Consider the following 17,074-nt stretch of genomic DNA (forward strand, 5'->3'; position numbering starts at 1 on the left):
GAGTCACGTCCCAAATTTGTGTTTATTTTGTATCTAGAGATACATTTCCGTAAACCATACAAAGATGTATTTCCGTAGTATATTGAAGTACAAGCAGAAAAGCATAAAAACCAATAAGGTGTGGGTTGACAAAATTAAATTACCATTAATAACATAAAATAACTACTACGTAGGTGATGTTAACATAAATCAAACATTACATTTTAATATCCAAATGAACGTTTCAAATTCATAATATCTTTGATCGATTTCGAAATCGTCACATCCACATCGATCAAAACTTTTTTACTAAAAGGGAAAAAAAGAATTCCACGTGACTCATACATCTGCATCCGCCTTCAGCTCAAAGTTATTGAACTCAACTTTCCCTTTGTTGTCAATCGACAATGAGTAAGACTCTAGCTTTATAATTTTTCGGTTGTCTCTGTGACGTAGGAGTTTCTGCAGTATATGTTTCAGATCTGCTAGAGGGATGTACTCATTGAACTTAAATTCAATGGGGGATTTCGCGTTGTTGAAGTAAACATATGTGATATGCCAATTGATGTTTATTCTGGGCTAATGTGTATTGGTATGAAACATGACACAAGATGTCATACTTATAGTAGTTGTGGCAAATATGAACCTATAAAATTCTATCTTATATTAGGGAATGTTCTGGAGATGCATCTTCGGTACCACTCTATCATCTTAATTCGGAGATGTATTTTTGAAACCTCTCATAACAAAATTTTATAATTCTATTCTAGTTTAGACATGTCTTTATAAGTGGGGGCAATCCTCACCCTACAAGTCGGTTTTGTAGAGTTGAGTTAGGTCTAACCACATTTCTTAACATGGTATCTGAGTTTGGTTTAAGATCCAATTGACCACCTACTATTAGGTTTTCGCTATTGAGTCACCCACCATTTATTTTCACGCTTCAGATGTCCAGTCATGGACGTGAGGGAGGGTGTTAAGAGTTCCATATTGGACAACATATGGCCTGAACATGTCTTTATAAGTGGACGCAATCCACACCTTACAAGTCGGTTTTAAAAAATTTAAATGTTCTAGCAATCAAGATGGGGAGAAGAGGGTAAGTCCTTAAGATTCCGACATTCCACAAGGGGAAAAGCAACTCCATCAGAACAGTACATTCACAATGGACATATATATTTCACTGAGATCTTAACATATATATTTGAAAATCTATATATTAGATCATTAATATTAACACAAGATTATATACAACACATTGTTGAATAAAAAACTAAAATGAACTGAAATATTTGTCGTCAGTTAAATCTATCGATGATACGTCCTTTTACTTTTGTTTATTTCGTACATCTCAGTTTCAAATAAACTTGAACAAAGTGTCGCGTTTTTGAAAGTCACCCGATACACATAATATGATCATTTGGATTTTGAGATGGGGCAATGTGCAGTGGAAAAAATGTTTCTGAGAAACCGTATCTTGTAAGATTAATACACACTTTTTCATACGTAGTTTCTATGATATGACCCATTTCTGGGAAGCACGTCCATTTTATCCTCTGGTGCTGGTCCACTAATGCATGGAACAAGAGATTCATAAATTGAATCAAAAATTTCTTTTTTGTCATATAGTTGTGTGTATGATTTTTTATGGCCCATCAACTCTTGGAAAAGTTGATGGTGGACAAGTGTGTGATTCTCTTCTCCTTTACCGATCAAAGCAGAAATGGCTAGAAAATCGCAATTTTCGTCAATGAATGGAACTTTTGGTAGAGGCGATGAAGAAGGAGGTGGTTTGCTAATGCGAACTCCTTTGAATTTTTTTTTTTGAGATTTTGGAGTTGGTGAATACGTAAAATGTCATGTTCAAAATATGAAGGATACCACATCGTTGAATTGTCACTCGGTGTAGGTTTTACCTTCTTAGGAACACCTTTTGTTTTTATCAATAGAGAGGATGGTTTCAAGTTAGTGGTTTTCGGATAAGCAATGTTTCATAATTTCTCTTTTATGTGGAGTTTCATATTGTCATCGACTTTCAAAAATCTCTCTTGTATCAATTCTCATTCGGTCAAGATATAGATATTCGATTTACTATCTTTCATGACACCACCATCATCAAACCTGAGGATTTTCCATTGAGTGCAAACTTCATCCATTCGTATTAGACTATTAAGTTCCACCTTCTTAGATATAAGACAAACACATGAGAGACCATAGGTTCTCACAAGTGTGCAACCACATTTTGAGCTATTGGAACCTACATTATCAACCCGTTTGGCTTCGTGAAAAGTATAATTCAGACATGCTCGATATATGTTGCCGGCCAACTTAGAATAAATATTTTTGTCTTTGAATCTATGTTCCAACACTATGATGCTACAACCAAATGATATTTGTATCTCATAATGCTGATTTTGGACCATTTGATTCATAAAGTCTCAATCTCTGCACAAATCACCATTACTATTCTCAACCAACTTTTTAATGTAGAATGGGAAGACTTAACTCATTTTTTAATTGTATTTTCAAGGTGTCTAACCTGATCGGTCAAAGCTCAGACAATGTTCTCCTTCACTTGATCCAAAATTGTACTTTCAATATATTTTAACAAACATGGATATTTCTCACACACCTTCCTAAAATGTATAACAACATCGACATATAACTCTTTTGTAGAATATTTTATTATAGCATTCCATGCATCCATTATTTTTTCCACTATCAAGCCCGCCTTGACCATTTTTCCATATTCGGCCTTTATCTGTTCCGTCCCTACCGCATGTTTAACACAACTTCTCACATTATTTATTATGTAATACCTACAAAGTAATGCATTAGAAGTAGGAAATACTTTTGCCACTAAATTTATCAAAGCGGTATCGCGGTCGGTAACAATTACTTTCAGCATGTCTTCTTGGTCCTTCAACATTGTCTGACACACCTCTAAAGCCCAAGTAACATTTTCCTTTTTTTCGTTCTCTATAAATGGAAACCCAACTGAGTAAGTCTTCTCAGTAGAGGTAAAATCAATAATTTCCAATAGTGGAAGTCTATACTTGTTGGTAAAATCAATTTTGTATGGTTGTGATTGTATCGATGGTTGTGATTGCATCGATGGTTGTGTGTGATTCATAATGAATCCAAACTTGTATAAATAGAGATTATGTGTTGTTAAAAAAAGTACATGTTAAAATGTCTCAATATTCGTTTAACATAGTTGTGTCCTTCAACGACGTGAATCCTCTTGTTGATTTTCGGCTACCCAATGACACCACCAGTATCGTTGTTCTGGGATCCTTATTTGGATAATCTGCTACCCCACATCGAGAACAAAAATGTGGATAATATCGAGTTTTATGAATTATGGATTGTTACTAAAAGAAAATGTGAAATACATCAACATTGAGCTGAGGATTGATGAAGATTTGAAGATTATGTGGAGAACATATCACCATAGACCAACAAAAGGACTCGTCGAGTTTGAAATGACAATTGCTAGATCTGTCGACGATATGTGAAACCTCGACGTCATTTGTCCTTTTACGAGCCCTCGTTGTAGCTTTATCACGCTACCTTGAAATGATCGTCCCATCTGATCCTCTAATCTTCAATGAAAAGAAAGAAAAAAGAACGAAGAAATATAAACCATAAAAAAATTTAAAACTCAAGAAATTAACATGGTTTTTTCGGATTTTTTGAAATTTTCGATAAACATCTCAACATTTTCTTCTAGGTATGCCGTGTGAATTTTATTGGATTTTTGAAATATTCGATAAAAATATATTTATTTTTATTGAATTTTTTAAAACATCCGATAAAAATACATTAGAAATATGAGTTTTTATCAAATATTGTAAAATTTTCGACAAAAATACATGAAAAATATGAAATTTTATAAGACACATTAAAAAATATATTGAGAATGTATCAAGTGTTAGTAGTGTGAGTAATAGTCTCACATTAGTTAGAAATATGGAGACTTGCATTTATAAGTGAGAGAATTCACCCACCTATCACCTTAAGGTTTTTGGTGAATATGTAGTGTGTCTCTCAAAAAGGTATTGTTCTAAAAAAGAATAGGTCTCACAATATTCAATGCTCTCTAGTGAAAAGCTCCCCCAACAATGGTATCATGAGCATTTGATTTCAGAAAGGGATCAACTTACTTGTATCGAAAGTCAACGACGTCAGTGTGGTGAATGAGAAAAGTTCTGTTGAAGAGTGTCAACGGCGTCAGTGTGGTGAATAAGGAATATTTTGTGTCGTATAAGAGTTTTTGGAAGTAAAAAGAGTTTTTTCTTGAGGGAAGTTAGAGAATCCACCCACCTATCATCTTAAGATTTTGGATGAATATGTGATATGTCTCTCACAAAGGTGTTGCTCTAAAAGAAGAAGTTTCACAATGTGCAATGCTCCATAATAAAAAAAACCAATAAAATCCAATAAAAGTGCATATTTTTGAGAAAAAAATCTAATAAAAATGCTAAAATTCGAGGCAAAATTGTTTTCTTCAAATTTTTTGATAATTAACTCGAAAAATTCAATAAGACAATGTGTTTTTAAAAAAATTCAAAATATTACAAAATGAATAGTGAAATGAGTTTACAAAGATATTTATAAAGATACTTATCTATTACCCAATTATAATGTCCCACTAACAAGGCGAAAACTAAATCCACAACATCTTGGTGTATGAATCAATTTCTTGCCAATCTAGTTCGCTCAATCATTTAGCACTTTTTTTTCCTTCGAAATAACTTAGGAAACATATATTCATAATGATTGAATAGAACTGGCATGGTTCATACAATTATAAATGATTGATGCAATAATCTGCAAAGTTTTATACATAAATACAAAGAGATAGATAGATTTACAAAATAGATATTAATTGAAATTTGAAACATGTAGATGGATGCATTAGTTAGATCAATTGGGACCCCAACAGCTCAAATACATAACAGTCCTAAGAGACTCTTCAGCACGTTTAATCTTGTCACCGTTACCACCTTTGAAAGCAGAAGATGAATTATCAAAAGAAGAAGAGTTAGAGAAAAGCCTAGCTTTAGCTTGTTTAGAAGAAGTAGAATCCCTTAGAGATTTGAGAGTTGAATCACACTTAGAGGTTTGATCTTTCATGCCCTGAAGTGTTCGCATTGCAGTCTGGTACAACACTCTTCCTGTGTACCTCAAACTCATCACAATAACAACTCTTTTTATATGAAATGGAAAGTGAAGAAGAATCTTTTTGTTTTGATGATTTTGTTGCTGAAAAATCGGTGTGTAAGAATGGAATGATAAGGGTTATTGTTTTGTTTTATAAAAAGGAAAAAACATGGGGCTACCTGTTGGAAAAGGTGAAACAACCGGCTGAGAACAATGGGTGTAACTCAATCCTGTGGGCGGAGGAAGGACACGTGTCGGTTGTGAAACTTACGTGTTCAATGACGCAGTTATGGTTTTTTTTTGGGTTGGGATTGATAGTATATGATGACCCATGTACATGTAGACGTAGATGTATACGAATCTTTCCTATTGTTTTCTCTACGTGTTTATCGCTTTGTATCCAGGTAGGTATTATGTACGTATACAGCTCACGGTTTTAATCCTATTTCTAACCAAGCATATTCATAACCACTTGGATAAGGTGTACACTGGTCGACTTTTGCTTTGACTTTTTGACTTTTTTAGTTTATTAGACCATGTATTTGATTTATTTATTTTTGGTACAAATGAAATAAAGGAAAAGAAAAAAATAGAAAATTATTTTAAAAAATAGTTTTGCTAACACCAACCAGTAGAAGAGTGATGATTTTAATATAAGGCTCCACAAGGTATCAGTATATCGTATTATTATTAGTTTTATGTTTTGCTAAATAGTTTGATCAAACATTCTTCTCCCTAAAAATATGAAATAGTTGATCTCGTCATTCTTTACATAGAATCTCTTTAATATTGTGAAGAATCGTGGTATATTGATGTCAAATATTATTAGATTTATTATTAGTTTTATATTTTGTTAAATAGTTTGATCAAACATTCTTCTCCCTAAAAATATGAAATAGTTGATCTCGTCATTCTTTACAGAGAATCTCTTTAATATTGTGAAGAATCGTGGTATATTGATGTCAAATATTATTAGATTCTAAAATAAGTTTGATAGTAGAGTTGAAGTTGGGATAACACTTCAGATCTTTGATGTCAAGTTCTTAAATCATATGCAATCCATGATATAACACAATTAGCTCAACATGAAGGATGTTAGAATGACCAATATTATTCGCAAATTCGTAAACTCAAACATCATCAGCATTTCTAATCAATCCATCAAATTTTGAGATTACCGAGACTACTATCATCAATATTTAAACTCATATTACTACTTTTGTGTGTATTCTATGTGATCGTTCTTGTTGGATGAGACAAATTATGCTTGAGAAAATATTTAGCTAACAAATTATCATAATTCACTATGATGAGTTTCAAAGTATAAGAAGACACAATTTCATTCGCAAGCCACTATTTGTTCCTAGCATGCGACAACCACCAGCAAATAGTAAAAAAGAAAGAGTCATAATCAATGTCATGTCTAAACCAATCATATAAATTATCCCCTTGGAAGAATAGAGGGTCCAAGAAACCAATAGATTTCTAAAAATGAGTAGCAAATTCACAGTCTTTCAGGAAGTGTAAAGTCGTTTCAACGTCTTGATTGCATCTAGGAGGGAGAAATCCGTCTGGAGCATACCACAATGATACAATAGATATCTCAGAGGAAGAGACTTATGTAAAATTGTCCAAAGGAAGATTTTCACATTCTCAGAAGTAGAAATATGTCACACCAACTTCCAAGAGTTATTTATAGTTGCATTCTAAACAAATATAAGCATGTTGAGCTAGTTATAACCATCCAGAGCAATATAGACATCATCTAAATTGTCTTTCCAGATTAACCGATCAGGCACCCGAGAATTCAAACAAATTGGAAGCGCTTTCAGATATTCACAAACAATCGGAGAAAAATTAGTATATAATGAATTGAAGTTCCACTTACCATTCAAGTAAACATCATTCACTCGCATTTCTAGGTTATGGATATCCATATAGAGAACACAATCCGCTAATTTCTTGATCCCAGACTAATTTGAAATCAGAAAGATGAGTTTTCATCCCCCAATCTAAATTCAAAGTCATCTTTAAGAGTAACAAGAGATTTCATAATTACATTTTAAGTAAATGATCTTGGTTTCTTTTAATATTTATTGTATATATCAATTGTTAAATAAATAAAAAAACATTAATTTTATTTATAATAGTGTTCTGTGTCGGCCAAAGACCCAAGACTCACTGCTCTGTATCGGTCAAATGTCCAAATAACACGAGGCTCATTACCCAACTTGTCCTGTCAGGCCTAAGGTATACATTGTAATCTAAAAGGGGAGGTGAATTAGGTTTACCAAGTTTTTCTCGTTTTTAAATGATGGTTCTTATGTTCTTATTGAAGAAAAAATCTATTTTAAGTCATCTTATTACTTAATTGCAAAGTTGATCTCAAAGATGCATGGTTAAACCTTGATTAACAAAAAAATGCATGACTACAAAAAGCAAACAAGTTAACCAATTTAGATTTAATCAAATTAACTAATTAAGATAATTAAAAATAATTATCAAGATTTAGTTGATAAAAAAGAGTTATTCCATCAACATAACCGAGTTAATTTAATATAATTAACGAAACTAATTAATTAACAAAAATTAATCATTTAATTTTATTAACTAAAATAAAGTGATTTTAATTGAAAATGATTTATTGAATTTTGAAATGGAATGAAAATAGAAATAGATTTGAAATAAAATAGAAATATGCTCAAAACCGTTTTGTGCGTAATGACAACATGAGTGAAATGTCGTAAGCAAAAATCATAACGCAGCGAAACAACCTATAAATGTATAGAAATTTCAGCAACATAACGCGGATCAAAATGCGACTTATCACAACACAGCATAATCAATAGAAACATTAGCAACATACATGATTTATTAACACTGTTCATTACAATACAAAACACAAACAACAAGAAACATTAACATTGCCACGAAATTGAATCACAAACAGTAAGAAGCATTAACATCGCCACGGAATCGAATCACAAACATCAATAAGCATTAACACCGCCATGAAGTCAAATCAAAATAACAAGAAACATTAACACCACCATGAAATCAAATCACAAACAATAAGAAGCATTAACACCGCCATGAAATCAAATCACAAATAATAAGAAGCATTAACACCACCATGAAATTGAATCGAAAACTAAATGCGACAAATGAACTAAGATTCTAACAACACCTTAAACAAATTACTCGAAGTCGAAGAGTTACTGAAACATCGTGCAAAATGAATCTTGACTCTATTCGATGCGTCTAGGCTGCTGCAAGTTTTGGAATCGGAGTTGTTGGAAGGAAAGTGAACTTCGAAGAATTAGATGCCTTATCACCAAAAATCTAGATTTGGACGCCTTCAGTCTTTGGCAAAATAAAAATCTAGCAAGATCAATCATATGAATCTCACTTTCTTGTGTATCCAACATGATCACAACGGTAAGTTCCTTTTCAAGGTTAAGTTTTCAAGTACTATCGATAACAGTTTGTGCCATTCTCTAGTAGCATGACACATAATGATACTAGCAACCTTCATTCCTCCAATGACAAATACTTCAAGCTGTTAAAACCCGCACATGGCAGATCTCATGGTGCAGACAAGTTTCGTCCATTCTTTTTAGCATTGTTTTAGTGATGGAAGGTCGATTGTTGTTTTTGTGACAGAGGTGAAGTGGTGGTTCATGGTTGGTATGTATGACAAGAGAGGGGTAGGATTTGGTGGTGGGTGATGAATTATTCACAACAAGATTGAAAGTTAAGCGTGGAAGGGTGTATATCGGAGAGGGTTATGGAGTTTGATGAAGTTTTAATGGTGGTTCTTGTTCTAATGTACAGAAGAGGGATGGGAAGGTTGTTTATGGGTGGTGGTGAGAGTGTAACAGTGGGAAGAAACACGATGAAGCAACCACGGTTTTGGAGGAAGGTGACAATGTGTTCTTCGTTGGTGATGATGAAGGTTTTTGTTGGTGATTTCCTGGAAAAAGATGAAATGGATATGAGGGAGGAGTAATGTCAGTGAGTGGTTTTGGGAGAGGGAGAACAATTTCTCAAAAAGTCTCAGAGAGAGAGAGAGGGTCGTTTTTTAATTCACGTGAGAGAGAAAATTTGTTGATTTCTCCCATTTTCTCATAGCCAATGAGAGAGTAGTCTGGTGGGACACGTTTGAATCAGCATAAAAATCATTTTTACTTTCTCCATTGAGACACGTGGCAGTAGTTGGTTAGAGAAAAAAATATATTTTAATATTCATAATTTTGAGAGATCCCCGTGTAGGGGTGGCCAGGAACCGTTCACCCGGCCAAATCCACCTGTAACCGAAAAAGAAAATCGAAATGGGCGGGTTCAAACAGTCTATCGGGTCAGTGATTAAATTTAACGGTTTCAATTGGGTTTATATGGGCGGGTCGGGTTCAAAATTCTGAACCGCGGATACCCTAACCCGCCCAATTGAGATACCCTCCTAGGATTAGTAATTCTTTCCAGTCAAAGTTCATTCTTTTTTTCCTGTTCTCTCACTCACATCCAATATCAGTAAGCATTTTCTTGTTCTATCACTCACAACCGCACCTCCATGAAAATCTTCTAGCTTCAATTCTCAACATCGTTCCACCACCATCATTCACCACCCACCACCTTCAACTCTCAATACCATGAAATCCTAGATTTAACAATCACTCACGATAACCGCACCAGCGGCAGAAACTGAAGAATCTGCTGAAGAGAAACCACAAGAGGGCTCTATGGTTTTTCACCATCAGGATCAGTTATATGATTTCGATTCTTCCTTTTATATGTGCTTCATATGTTAACATTACAAGTTATGACATTTCATTCCTGTTCAGATGCGGTGCTTGAAAAAGTTGCAATAGAAAAGAGACTGTCATTAGTCAAAGCGTGGGAAGAAAGTGAAAAGTCTACAGCAGAAAACAAGTAACAGCTTGCACCATTTATTGCTTTTTTTCATACTTTAAGTGCTTTTCTTAGGACCTTTCAAATTGTTTTTATAAATTATCTTGTTAAACTAATAATTAAAAGTAAATTATGCTGGTTAATAAGCTGAAGTAAGTTAATCCAAATATTCTGAAGTCATTGTAGAAATTAAGTACATTTCATTTTCAACTCAAATAGCTATCATCTATTTTCATGTTATTTTATCTGTTAATGACTTTTTAATTTTTACTTGATTTCTATTTTAAATTTTGCAACCTGCTTTTCCTTCAAAATTCCCTAAATTTTGTTCTATAAAATACATTTTGTTCACTGTACTCAGTTTCAAAATGACATGTCCTTATTGTATTGTAATGTTATAGTTTAGCTTTATGGCTATGACTTGTGAGATGTATATTGCATTGTTATAGGAACTTTTCTTATAACTCTGAAATTTGCAAGCGTTTAACAAGAGAGTGTATGTTGAAAGAAGAAATTGAAAAGTCTAAAGCAGAAAACAAGTAAGAGTTTGCACCATTTATTGCTTTTTTTCATACTTTAAGTGTTTTTCTTAGGACCTTTCAAATTTAATTATCTTGTTAAACTTATAATTAAAAGTAAATTATGCTGGTTAATAAGCTGAAGTAAGTTAATCCAAACATTCTTAAGTAATTGTAGAAATTCAGTACATTTCATTTTCAACTCAAATAGTTATCATCTATTTTCATGTTATTTTATCTGTTAATGACTTTTTTTCAAATAGCCAATTTTTACTTGATTTCTAATTTAAAATTTGCAACCTGCTTTTCCTTCAATTCATGTATAATTACCTAAATTTTGTTCTATAAAGTATATTATGTTTACTCTACTCAGTTTCAAAATGACATGTCCTTATTGTATTGTAATGTTATAGTTTAGCTTTATGGTTATGACTTGTGAGATGTATATTGTATTGTTATAAGAACTTTTCTTATAACTCTGAAATTTGCAAGCGTCTAACAAGAGAGTGTATGTTGAAAGAAGAAATTGAAAAGTCTAAAGCAGAAAACAAGTAAGAGCTTGCCCCATTTATTGCTTTTTTTCATACTTTAAGTGCTTTTCTTAGGACCTTTCAAATTTAATTATCTTGTTAAACTTATAATTAAAAGTAAATTATGCTGGTTAATAAGCTGAAGTAAGTTAATCCAAACATTCTTAAGTAATTGTAGAAATTCAGTACATTTCATTTTCAACTCAAATAGTTATCATCTATTTTCATGTTATTTTATCTGTTAATGACTTTTTTCAAATAGCCAATTTTTACTTGATTTCTATTTTAAAATTTGCAACCTGCTTTTCCTTCAATTCATGTATAATTACCTAAATTTTGTTCTATAAAGTATATTATGTTTACTCTACTCAGTTTCAAAATGACATGTCCTTATTGTATTGTAATGTTATAGTTTAGCTTTATGGTTATGATTTGTGAGATGTATATTATATTGTTATAGGAACTTTTCTTATAACTCTGAAACTTGCAAGCGTCTAACAAGAGAGTGTATGTTGAAAGAAGAAATTGAAATGTCTAAAGCAGAAAACAAGTAAGAGCTTGCACCATTTATTGCTTTTTTTCATACTTTTATTGCTTTTCTTAGGACCTTTCAAATTTAACTATCTTGTTGAACTTATAATTAAAAGTAAATTATGCTGGTTAATAAGCATAAGTAAGTTAATCCAAACATTCTTAAGTCATTGTAGAAATTCAGTACATTTCATTTTCAACTCAAATAGTTATCATCTATTTTCATGTTATTTTATCTGTTAATGACTTTTTTCAAATAGCCAATTTTTACTTGATTTCTATTTTAAATTTTGCAACTTGCTTTTCCTTTAATTCATGTATAATTACCTAAATTTTGTTCTATAAAGTATATTTTGTTTACTCTACTCAGTTTCAAAATGGCATGTCCTTATTGTATTGTAATGTTATAGTTTAGCTTTATGGTTATGACTTGTGAGATGTATATTGTATTGTTACAGGAACTTTTCTTATAACTCTGAAATTTGTAAGCGTCTAACAAGAGAGTGTATGTTGAAAGAAGAAATTGAAATGTCTAAAGCAGAAAACAAGTAAGAGCTTGCACCATTTATTGCTTTTTTTCATACTTTTATTGCTTTTCTTAGGACCTTTCAAATTTAACTATCTTGTTGAACTTATAATTAAAAGTAAATTATGCTGGTTAATAAGCTGAAGTAAGTTAATCCAAACATTCTTAAGTCATTGTAGAAATTCAGTACATTTCATTTTCAACTCAAATAGTTATCATCTATTTTCATGTTATTTTATTTGTTAATGACTTTTTTCAAATAGTCAATTTTTACTTGATTTCTATTTTAAATTTTGCAACTTGCTTTTCCTTTAATTCATGTATAATTACCTAAATTTTGTTCTATAAAGTATATTTTGTTTACTCTACTCAGTTTCAAAATGGCATGTCCTTATTGTATTGTAATGTTATAGTTTAGCTTTATGGTTATGACTTGTGAGATGTATATTGTATTGTTACAGGAACTTTTCTTATAACTCTGAAATTTGTAAGCGTCTAACAAGAGAGTGTATGTTGAAAGAAGAAATTGAAAAGTCTAAAGCAGAAAACAAGTAAGAGCTTGCACCATTTATTGCTTTTTTTCATACTTTAAGTGCTTTTCTTAGGACCTTTCAAATTTAATTATCTTGTTGAACTTATAATTAAAAGTAAATTATGTTGGTTAATTATGTTGGTTAGTGCACCACCTGCAGCGGCGTCTATTGTTAACCTTGTGTTGTATAAGAGACCATTATAAAATGTGTGAATTACTAACCAGTCTTCCAAACCATGGTGTGGGCAAAGTCTCATCATGTCTTTGTATCTTTCCCATGCTTCGAAAAGAGATTCGTTGTCTTTCTGTTTAAATTCGTTTATCTGGGCTCTTAACATAGCTGTTTTGCTTGGCGGAAAATATCGGGCAAGAAAAACTTTCTTCAACTCGTTCCATGTGGTGACTGAGTTGGAAGGAAGTGATTGAAGCCATCTTCTAGCGCTATCTCTTAATGAGAAAGGAAAAAGACGAAGTCGAATTGCCTCTGAAGTGACACCATTAGCTTTAACAGTATCAGCGTATTGGACAAATACGGATAAATGAAGGTTTGGATCTTCGGTAAGATTTCCAGAGAATTGGTTCTGTTGCACAGCTTGCAACAGCGAAGGTTTAAGTTCGAAGTTGTTTGCTTCGATTGCGGGCGGAGCAATACTTGAATGCGGTTCATCTTGCGATGGAGCGGCGTAATCTCTAAGAGCACGAGCTGGTTCTGCCATCTCGGGTATCGAAGGAAAAATGTTTTTGAAATCAGGAAGGTCTATAGGAGGGAGATTGTTTTTAGCACGATATTCCCGAATTCGTCGTAAGACTCGGAGATATAGTTCGATATCGTTGATTCGTAAATAGAGCGGTTTGCCTTGAGAGCGAGTGCGTGGCATACAAATCAACGAAAGAAAGAATAGAAGAAAAAGAAACCTTAGTCTCTACAGCGTAACGGAAGAGTTACGATATCGATTAAATAGAAGTCCCCGGCAACGGCGCCAAAAACTTGATCGCTCGACTGTGTGCGTCGAGAATGGGATACAAACTGCAAGTGCACAGTTCTATCGCATAGTTTTAAAAGATATCGATCCCACAGGGACTTATGAATCGATATACCGTTATCTAAGGTTACTACGTAAATCTAAGGTGAAAATGTTTGATTGTTTGGGGAAAAACTAAGAGCTAAACTAAGATCTAGATTAAATATTAATAAAACGGATATCGGTGTGTAGTTCGTCAAAACTAGGGAATCAAGTCTTTGTCGGTTTCTTGGTTTTAAAATGAATCGTTTCAGTTAACTTTATTGGTTAAAGGTTTTATCTCAAACTCTCGCTCTGTTGAATAAACCATGATTTTATATTAATGTAGTTGTCACTTATAATTAAGTCAAAAACCATATTTTGAAAACAATAAAGTTGCAGAAACTCTTTTTAAGAAAACACTGACCGTTTTAAACACCCTTATCTCAAACTCTCGCTCTGTTGACTTAGGTTATATAATCAAATCCAAATGCTTAACTCTCGTCCTCACATTCAATCTTTAAAAATACTTTTTGGAAAAGGTCAGAATTTAATTAACTCTAAAACTTGCTCTCGCCCTGATCTAGAATTAATGCCTAACTTACACTGTCCAGTTAAAATCTCAAACTCTCGCTCTATTGATTTTAACTTCTTTATGTCCTTTACTTCTGTAAAAAATCTTGTTATTAAACCTGTAAGTTGAGACCGTAAAAAAGATTGATTTTAATTTTAAGTTTAGATAGACCGACTCAGTCTTGATCCCTTATTCTGCTTACTTTACATACCGATACCTAGGCGAATTAGCCAGACATGCTAAATAAACAAGAATACATATCATGCATAAACAGACTCATTCCAGGTAGATAATATAGATAAATAATAAAACAAAATATTAAATAATGATTAAAGAACCTGAATGCGCAATACAATAGTCTTGAACACTCCACCACAAGCCGGTAGGATTTGTTCTTCGATTCTTCAATTAAATAATAAATTAAACCAAGGAAATAGAACTAGAATCTAACGTAAGGTTAGATCCGATAAAAAGTTGCACAATAGTTTCCGGTGTAGAAACTATTATGCGAAAAATATCTAAATGCTAAAAAGGGAAAGATAAATTGCAAGGGAAAAAGAATGCAGAACTTGCAAAAGAAATAAATAAAATAAACAATGTTAAGTTGCTGGAAAGGAAAAAATAAGCAAAAGCGTGAAAAGAAAATTTGGCAGAGCTTCGGCAATATGAGCGTGGAAAAACCGGAGAGACTTTTAGGTTTTTGAGATGGCTATTTATAATAGTGTTGGTAACTGCTTTCCGTTTCTCCCATTCTTCAACGTGGCTACATGCACGGCGTGGATATAGGAGACCAACTTCTCAACGTTCTTCTTCAAGTCTTTCTGAGGGCGTTACTTGCGCCAAAAAGGTAGTGGAATTGTGTGACGCTCGTCACACTATGTGTGACGTCCGTCACAAGGCTGTTTTGCGTGACGCTCGTCACGCACCCTGTGACGTCCGTCACAGGCACATCGTTGGTGACTTGTGCGCTTTGGGCTGGGCTTTGGCATTTGGTCCCTTTTCTCTCCTTTTTGCACCTCCTTTTCTTCCATTTTCACTTGTTCTTCAAAATAGACTACCTGCGACAATTAGGAAGAAAATACCACGTAATATCTCATAAAATGCAGTAAACCGAAATAAATAGTCATAGAATTTAATGGAATTAAGTCCTAAAATATGATATAATTTCGTGTTATCAAACTCCCCCATACTTAGATCTTTGCTTGTCCTCAAGCAAAAATTCAGTATAGAAATCATTTTCAAAAATTTAGCCCGGCGAAGTTTCAAAACACACATCAATTCGTAATAGGTTGCAAATGGATTTTGTTTAGAAGCAATTTTGAGTTTAGTCTTGACATCAACAACTACCGTTACAACTTAGATAACCCTACCTTATGCAAATCAGTTCAAGTACTGCCATTATAGCTATCCTAGTTCCTTTACTTTTATTTCACCCGCTTTCATTCTAGCGAAATCACATTAAGCCCTTTATCTTTTCGCGCACATAGTGGAGTAACCGGTTAGTGATTATGATCCGCTTTTAGCTAGAAGTTCTGGTACATAAGTCGGATAACTTCGTTATTCAGTCCATTGCAAATTGTGGGGGATCGAACCGTAGTCCGCCCTACCGAGTTCAGTACCAGATACCTACTGAACCAACTCATAATGGATTTTTCATATTGTGTTTTTGCATGATCTGCAACCTTTAGATTAAATGATCTGGTAAGGATCACCTAATTTAATCAGTGCATTTCCTGATATATTCATATATTTTATGTTACTTTGGGAGTCATTCACTTATATTCATCGGTTCTCCACGTAGTTTGCTATTAAGATGGTGCTGACTTCTCGTATAAACTACTCGGGGGTTACTCTAAAGCTAAAAGTTCGAGGGATTTGTATAATAGATACTTATCCTGATCTAACATGTTGAGGTTCTCAGAGCGTTGTTATGGTAATGATTTTTTTTGTCTTGATTTCACTCAAGTTTTATAAAGTAAGCAACCTTTATGCTTATTGGGTGTGTTGAAATTTTTTTTTTGTTATGGCTCAAGAAAATTGAGGGGAATAGATAATAGAAATATTTCACACTAGGGACTTAACTTAAAATTATAATAAATTTTTTTTTTTTTCAGATAATAAGAAAGGGAAATAACAATGAAAGGGAAGGTAACATACTTGAAAAATGGAAATGGAAGGAACAAGTTTACCCCCCCATACTTAAATTAAACATTGTCCCCAATGTTTTAAGGAAATGAAATACAAGATGGAAAGGAAAAAGAAACTACAACTAAGGTTGTCTTCCGCCTCTGGTTCTTGGACCTGGTGATCTCTGACGTAAGTCTAAGTTGTCGAACCTGCTGAACAACTCAGTAAACCGCTGGTCGACTATGGCATTCCTAGCGTCCTGTTGCTGTTGCATTTGATGCATCATCTGCATCATCTCGACATTCTGTGCCTGCATTCCATCGATAGCATCCATAATGTCGTCGTTGGTTGCAGGCCTTCTTCGTCGACGACGTTGGGAGGATGGGCCAGTTGTATTGCCGGAAGGGTTGAGCGGGACTGACTGTTGTGTAGGCGGATGATCACCTTGTTCCATTTCTTCAAACTCATCTGTTTGCGGGTTTGTTTGTGAAGGCTCGGTGGTTTCAGGAGCGTTTAGATCATAGAGGTGACGGTTGGGGTTTGTGACATCAGTGAGGGCGATATTTGGTAGAACAACGCTTGGGACTGCCTGGTTGTTCACCATAAGATAATATCCTCCGCCTACTCTGTTCTTAATCAGGCGGCTGGATCGACAGTAGCTGATATCCATAGATAGGGGAGG

The 17,074-nt window shown here is 33.5% G+C and overlaps 1 pseudogene; it reads left to right on the top strand.

The window, feature by feature from the left end:
* Positions 1–12,921: 12,921 nt before the first annotated feature.
* Positions 12,922–13,021, top strand: LOC127116257 (uncharacterized; annotated as a pseudogene).
* The last annotated feature ends 4,053 nt before the right edge of the window (positions 13,022–17,074 follow it).

This window comes from Lathyrus oleraceus, chromosome 1 (genome assembly GCF_024323335.1).
Source record: "Lathyrus oleraceus cultivar Zhongwan6 chromosome 1, CAAS_Psat_ZW6_1.0, whole genome shotgun sequence".
In the NCBI taxonomy this organism is placed as follows: Eukaryota; Viridiplantae; Streptophyta; class Magnoliopsida; order Fabales; family Fabaceae; genus Lathyrus; species Lathyrus oleraceus.